The sequence below is a fragment of the Patiria miniata genome, unplaced genomic scaffold (genome assembly GCF_015706575.1).
Source record: "Patiria miniata isolate m_02_andy unplaced genomic scaffold, ASM1570657v1 HiC_scaffold_25, whole genome shotgun sequence".
NCBI lineage: Eukaryota > Metazoa > Echinodermata > Asteroidea > Valvatida > Asterinidae > Patiria > Patiria miniata.
Genome location: NW_024037064.1, coordinates 12648136 through 12655981, shown reverse-complemented (window position 1 = coordinate 12655981; position 7846 = coordinate 12648136). Strand labels below are relative to the sequence as shown.

Here is a 7846-nt window from a genome sequence, read left to right as displayed (position 1 = left end):
GGTACCTCAGCTGATTTTGTGCCCAATTTCCGGACGGTCCATGTAGCACACGTGTTTTCAGGTGGTGCACTAGATAGAGCAAAACAAACACATCTGATGTGAACAGTTAAGAATTTCTTGAAATTCACTTAACAAATGATAATAAGGCACTATTATCTCCCCTCATTCAACTTCATGATTGTCAGAATTTATTTTTAGAATTATTTTGGGCACATTTAAAATGATTTACTGTGCTCCTATAAAATCGAAAATTGCGCCAAACGTAATAGTTCTCTGACCTTGTAGGAGGTGAATAAACTCAACTTGGGCCGTGTTGTCGTCGTTGTTGTCGTCGTTGTTCTTGTGACTGTTGTTGTCGTCGTTGTCATCGTTTATGTTACGTAAATTTGTACCTGATTTTATTTTACTTAACATATAAAGCAGCTAAAATGCTAGGAAAGTTCATAATGATAGATTTACATTGAAGTCAGTGTAAATTTCAGTCGCATAATATATAGCTACAGTTTCTTTAGGTGTCAGGAAAAAAGTACATGACTATCAAAAAAATTGGAAAATAAGACAAAATATTGATGAAGTGTGTCTCTTAAATTTTTTTTTGCACAGTTCATGCATCGTTTGCGTTCAACGTATTATGGTGGCTTATGTTCATCAGACTACCGATGTAAACTAACACATTAGGATTTATAACAGCAAAGCTCTAGGTCTTTTAATGTCTTTGTATCGCACAGCAGTGAAAATTTGACAATTTATACGCTACATAGGGTTTTCCATAATGCTAAAAACGGCGAGGCACGATTGTAACGTCATACTACTATCAGTGTTGACATTTTGCCTCTATTGGCTAGCCACGGCAGTTTCACGCATAAAAAAGTACGCCCTCTGTTGGCGAGATGGAGTTAGTGGTAATACCACGTGACATCCTAGGCCATCCTAGCGCGATGTAAATAAACATTACGCGCAGCGATCCCTTTGTTTCGTTGGTGGATTTAAATACCCCGCGAAAGATATAAAGATTGATTGGTTAATTAAAATGAATATGCAACAGATTACCAAATAAGGCTCTACAAACACCAATGAAGCTATGTACGGTCGACAGTTGCCATCTAGCGTGCACAAATTCTGATAATGTGTGTTTTTTATGCAGCGTGTGACTTGTGACCTGGTTCGATTTAGCGTTTTTGTGCCGTCATTTCCACTTCGAGAAAACATCATTTTTAAACTAAAATGCAGTTTTGTGACGCATACTTGGTCAATCTATCAATAAATGGGTTATCTAGGTTCACGTTGATATAGACGAAAGGTTCGGGTCGACATGCTTTCGTGAGATTTTAGCCAATATTGAGGGTGAATAAAACAGGAATTCGTCAAGTCGCGACGTACGAAGTGTACATGCAGTGTCATGGCGTGACGAGTGGGGACCTTCGTGGCCATGTTTTGGCATGATTTCGGAGATTCAGACGGAAATCTCAAAGGTAAGCCTACAGATTATGTATTTACTCTGCTCAGAAGATGTAGTTTTTGTAGTTTCTCCTTGTTTTTAGCCTGCGACACAAGGATTTTGTGTACGTACGCCGCGCCATGACAGGAAGTCATTACAGTAATGTCGTACATGAAACAGTCGTAGCGTAGGCGCCTTGAGCTATCCCACAGCACGCACTTTTGGACGACGCAACGACTCGTGTATGTACAAGACTTTCATCTAAGAAATATTTCTGCCCAGTGTGCCTTGCTAGTTGCAATTACCCAGAAATCGTATTCGTAATAAATAATCACAATGCATTCCATAATCCTAACAAGGAAATCTTCCAATTTCAATATGATTTTTACATTTTACTAAATTATAGCATAGCCCTACAAAAATGTAGGTTACATTGCCAGGGCCATCATTTCCTTTTCGCCCTCACTGTTCAGCTGTTTATAATTGTACTTTCATGACTTTGTAGAGTATTTTTTTCAGTAATTTCCAATTTGACCTGGGAAAATGACTTGAGACTTAGTTTAAATTGCACCGACTTAACATTTGTACCTGGGACCAAGTTGACATGGAAGTGGAACTGAGTTGGCCATGCTATCTCAGACGGTCAGACCCCGTCTGTTAGGGACCAAGTCGTTAACAGTCTTGTGGTTGTTGGGTACGTAGTTTAGTCGAAACCCATGTAATGCATGCTCTTGTTCTTGTTGTGTACAAACACAAAAGTCACGTAACTGTACATGAACTTGAATGTGTACTTTAATTTGCCATCTAGACCTATTGGTTGTCTCTCGGACGCTGTGGAGGAGGTTGGCCTACATTTCTTCTTATGCGGAGTGTACGGCATTCCACCATGACACGCAGATGACGTACCCTGCCCTGACGAAGGATACCTTCAGAAAATTTGACAACTTTCATCGGTGAGCATCTTGATATTATTTTACTTAAAAATTGATCATGGCATGTATGTACATGTACATGCATGTACATACATCATGTACATGAATGTACATGTTTACATGTATGTCTGTGCCTATAGAAAAATATAAAATATGAAACTTTCTTATCTTCTATAGTTTTTAACACTCATATTCAATGCAAGAAAAATCCCAGCAAAGTTGTTTAAGATAAGACACAGACAACAATCTTGAAAATAACCTGGCAATAATTTTCAACAAAGACTTTTGAGACGTTTCCTTTTACATGTCCTTTTCATTTTTTTTACGTCACATTTAACCTAATGTGCACATGTTCAAATTGACGTCAACACCAGAAAAGGACTGGTGTATTTGCTGCCACCATGCATCTCAAAGTATCCCATTAACTTTGTTCCATTTGTTATATTCTTGTTGGCTTTCAGGTTTGAAGAGTTTCTTCCTATTTCTGGATTGAAGATGGCAACGACATGCATGGCCTCGTATAATGGACGAGCTTTGGATTCCTCCGCATCTGATCTGTACTACCCACCCATTGCGATTGAACTCCTTATCAGTTCCTGACCATGCCATGACATGGCCATGTTCATTCAAACTGCCCAACCCCCACTCTGAACCTTTCTAAATAGTCCATGGTGAGGAGTACATGTACATGTATTTTCAGTGTGATCTGAATTGGGAGTGGTAGGTGTAGTCTGTTCGCTGCCTCCCTGTCCCAGATGCTTGAATAACATAGTTGACGTAAACATTTCATAATGAATAACTTACTGCCGGGGGAATTGAGAAAGTTTGGGAATTTAGGAGATAACTGGAGGTAATCATTGATCAGGACAGTTTCTGTTTTGTTGTTAATGCCATTTCAGATGGTATATATCTTGTCAATGTCACCACAAACTGACACTTGCGCACACATGAGTGCGCTGCACGCGTGCGTATTTACAGATTCGGGATATTTTGGGTTTCACGAACTGACATCCTCCACAGTGCGACACTTTTAGAGTGCACCCATGCATTTTGGGTTTCACGAACTGACACCGATCTTAATTTTAACCAATTAAATCCCTTTTTAATGAAAAATTTGTACATGTTTAATCACACAAGTACACGGATAGATGTATTGCCGCATCATGCTTGGGTGTCAGTTCGTGAAAACAAAAATTGTACAAATATGCCTTGTTGCCTCTAAAAGTGCCGCTCTGTGGCGGATGTCAGTTCGTAAAACCCAAAATATCCCGGTTCTGTAAACACGCGCGCTTACAGCGCACACACGGGTGCGAGAGTGTCGTTCATAGTGATGATGACAATCTGTACCTGATTTCACGACACTTATTGTAACCTACGATGCATCGTTGTATCCCTAGGATGACGCATCCTGTGATTCATTTCACAAAATATGCTGTAAGTGCGACACGTCGTAGTGTATTCAAAGGACAAACGGTGACTGCATGTACATGTACATGTATTTTCATGTTATGTATTTATTCAAAGAACAGTAAATAGTCGTCGAAAAGTCAACAAAGAGTCGTTAATTGTACTTGTTAAAACTTTTCTAAAATATTTAACAAAATTGACGATGTATGATGCATTCACACTGGAAAAGAACTTCACAGTTGACTGTGTTTGCATCAAATTGTGAAGTGATGTAGTGCTTTGTAAATCTGGTGCAGGTCATCCAGGTACGTGTACACGTACATTTGTGAAAATTTAATAAAGCGAAAATTGAAACCTGAAATTTCCATCACCACCACTCATGAAATAGTGCAGTTGAACTGCAAGCTCCTTTCTCCAACAAAATATTAATAATAAATAAATATAAAAAAACCTTTACTGTCTTCAGGTGTGAGGGTATGCTTAAATCCATTTGCCCTTTCATAAAGTTGAATTTTTGAATCACTTTCTTGAATCTACTGCAACTACCCTATTTAATTTTTCAGACTTTTCATAGTTTTATCACTTGCCAAACCTGATTTCACAAGTTGAGTTCATGCATGCATTACATGTGCACTTTATTTACTTGTAAAATATGGCTGTTGTGAAGTTTCACTTCTGTAAATGAAACTTTTTATTTTAAATGATATGGATTGGTTGTGAAATAAAGAATGCGTTTATTGCCAAACAAAAACCTGTTTGTTATTGTTTTGTTTAAGCTATAGATCCCATTAATTGTCAGCAACTTCCCCCAGAATATTAAGAGGATAGAGTGTCTCATACTGATGTCAAATTCATGCTTGGTTTTGGATTGTGCTGCTTTAATATGCTGTACAAGTTACAACACTCACTCACTCACTAGCTCACTGTACATGTACAACACTAAACATTTGTGAATTTCGGATTGTGAGTTTATTTTGTCCACAGTGAGTGTTTTCATCTAAAGAAAGATGGTTCTTTATTTCTATGTAATCTGTTTTGCACTGTATGTATTTTTAAATTTTATTCAATGTCTTGCGATTGTCCGTAAAATCTAATTCTACCTCCATGGTTTTACGTACACATGTACATGTACATATGTGTACACGTTGTACGGCGCTTTTGTGTACACAACACACGCGGCGCTAGGCCAGTTGGTACCCGCGCGCCAGTTTGCATGTATTAGTGGGATACTAGATCGTGAACCAGCGATGCAGCAGCCCAAATTCTCTGCGAAGCTTTGGAATTGTAGTCTGACTTTCAACGTCTATATTTTATTTTAAAATGTCGACCCGACCAAGAAAAAGTATGATTTGGCTATTTTCATAACTGAATAATCGTACCAACATAAAGATTTCTTCTGAAAAACTGCGTTTCGCTTTCTTGAAGGGCTTTTAAAAGTCTTCGATACGCGAATAAATTCATCCCGCTTTGCAAAAATGTTGGCGAAAATTCCCCTAAAACACACCTTGGCATATAAATTATACCCTTTTCTCATTTATTTCCTAAAGAAAACATCATATCCCGTCATTGCCGGTCATTTATGATAATAAAACGTATTTCTAAAGTGTCTAATTTTGACAATATTTGGGACGAAACATCGATGTTTTTTTCTGTATGTGGACGGCGCCATGTTGTGTGACGTCACCGGCATCATTGGAGTTCACAAATACAGAACTAACGCATTACAGACACTTTGTGTGTGTGCGCGCTATGCATGTGGAACTGCCGTGTAGCCTGCTGTTACTAGGCTAACTTTGACCCTGCCATCCACTCTAGTTGTTTTAGTTGTCAAAACTTCTTTCATTAGGTTCAAAGTCAAACTGAACAGGGATTTTCCACCTTTTAACAGATGAAATCGTATTCAAATATGAAGTGCAAATATACCTGTGTTTTGATTCACTTTGATCTTGCCCAGTCAATAGTTTGGACTACTATATTGTTTGTTTTAAGGAAATGTATTATATTTAGAAATATTAGTATGAAGAAACCCTTTTTGTGCTTGGCATGCACATGTGGATGTTTATATGTTGATTTCAGCAGCACACAATTCAAGACATTATTACTACACTAAAGCACAATACATCGACGAGCACTTCTGCTGTGTAATACGTTTGCATACCACAAATACTTAACTCCACTCCACATACATCCGCCCACGAACTTTGCCCCATCACCATCGTTGATCACAAAACACGCCATACGTCTGGTTTATTTTGTAGTTATTTTTTAACATTTGAAGTATTACAACAATTTGCCAAAAGAATTATTGACGGAGAAAATTATTTTCATCATTAACATTCTAAAGTAACATGTAACGAAGTGCCAGAGGGAGGTGTTGCTGTTGCAAACAAGTTTCAATTCAGACAAGCTGCAATCAAATATGTACCTTTCAAGAAAAAGTTTGAAAGTAACAAAATGAAAAGAGGACAAAATATTGGTAAAATTAGTTTCTCATTAATCACTTTTCTGCAGTATTTTGTAAAAAGAAAATTAAAAAGTTAAATGGATAATAAATAAAATAAATCTGATTGCAAAGTTGGAACATAATTGATCATTTTGTTTAAGAGTTATAGGGGAAAGTATTCGGCCACATTTTCCTCCAAGATCGCTTGTAATTTGACACCCAATGACGTCATCATGACGTCAGAGTAATATGCACCACTAGGGACGAGGGTCGATATATGTTGAAAGTTACAGTCAGTAGTTGGGACTACTATATTGTTTGTTTTAATGGAAATGTAAAAAGAAATATTAGTATGAAGAAACCTATTCTTATTACATAATTATTAGGATGCATGTATTAGTAATATGGGTATTGTTAGTTTGGATTACCACAGGTCTGACAAAAACATACGAGGGGCATTGGTAAAAGTTAGACTTACATGTAAAATACAGCGATAGCTATAAGAGTAAATTTAAAGTTGAAATTGTAGGTTTTAACAAAATATTTCATACTTTGACAAAACGTCTTGAATTCTACATGTGGTCATTCAATATGGTGAATGTTGTACCTACTCGAGTTTTTATGATGAGTGGATAAGTTCATCGTACGCGGCGAGTCAAAGAAAAATGACCGAGTTAGATAATAAAATGTTAACATAGGTAACATAGGAATACAACTAAAAGTTATTGACTAATAACTGTGCAGATTTCACGTTATTTGGTTACTCTATTTACAAGTTATTTCCTTTTGAATGCAAACACAATGTATCACTAAATTCAGCTGTCCACCACTGATTATTTACCGATACGCATTGATGAATACCTTTAAAATACAATTAACCGTGGTGATTTAAAACAAAAAAAACAGACAAAAAATCACTGTCATCATTTCAAACTTGTGGACATGCAATACCAAAGTTAATTTGGTCTTGTATACGTATGACCACGGCAAGTTTTTGTTGGATTTAGCTCAGCCTCCTTGGCCATTATTTGTAATTATAATTATATTTGAAAATCATAATTATTGTATCTCAAGTATTCCCGCCCCATCCGATCACACAAGCGCCGCTCACAATTTGACATCTTTGCTCAGTGGCGAGCAAAGATGGGCGTTGCCAGGATTTTTTTTAGAGGGAGGCAAAACATTTTTTTTCCCAAAACCCAAAAAATCCTGTATTTTCTCAACACATTTTCGATTTATCAGTTTTAAAGAGGCGGGACATTTTGCCCCCCCCCATTAAATTGACACCATGATTCGCGCCTCTTTTCCTTTCCTTTTTTTTTTCTTTCTCTTTTTTGTTTTGTTTTTGGTCTCTTTTTTTTGGGGGGGGGGCTTTTCAGGGGTGGGGGGGGGGGGCAAGCGCTTGAGGGTTTGTAAAAAAAAAAAGTGGCAGGCACTGAAAGCCGTGCGCAGGACTGCGATCTCGAAATTCGGATGAAATTCGGCCATACAAATGCTCTATTTGGCAATGGCGCTCAGGAATTATTTTTCAATATGGCGATGGGCTGCAGGACTAGTTTTAGGGATGATCACATTTGGATGGAATTTTCTCACAAATGTAATAGCGGTGTACCCCCGAAATATTAA

The 7846-nt window shown here is 37.5% G+C and overlaps 1 long non-coding RNA gene across 1 annotated transcript; it reads left to right on the top strand.

The window, feature by feature from the left end:
- The first annotated feature begins 940 nt into the window (after positions 1–940).
- LOC119733307 lies at positions 941–5553 on the top strand. The gene is made up of 3 exons (XR_005271762.1): positions 941–1472; positions 2247–2391; positions 2832–5553. It is a non-coding gene; the product is annotated as an uncharacterized LOC119733307 (long non-coding RNA).
- The last annotated feature ends 2293 nt before the right edge of the window (positions 5554–7846 follow it).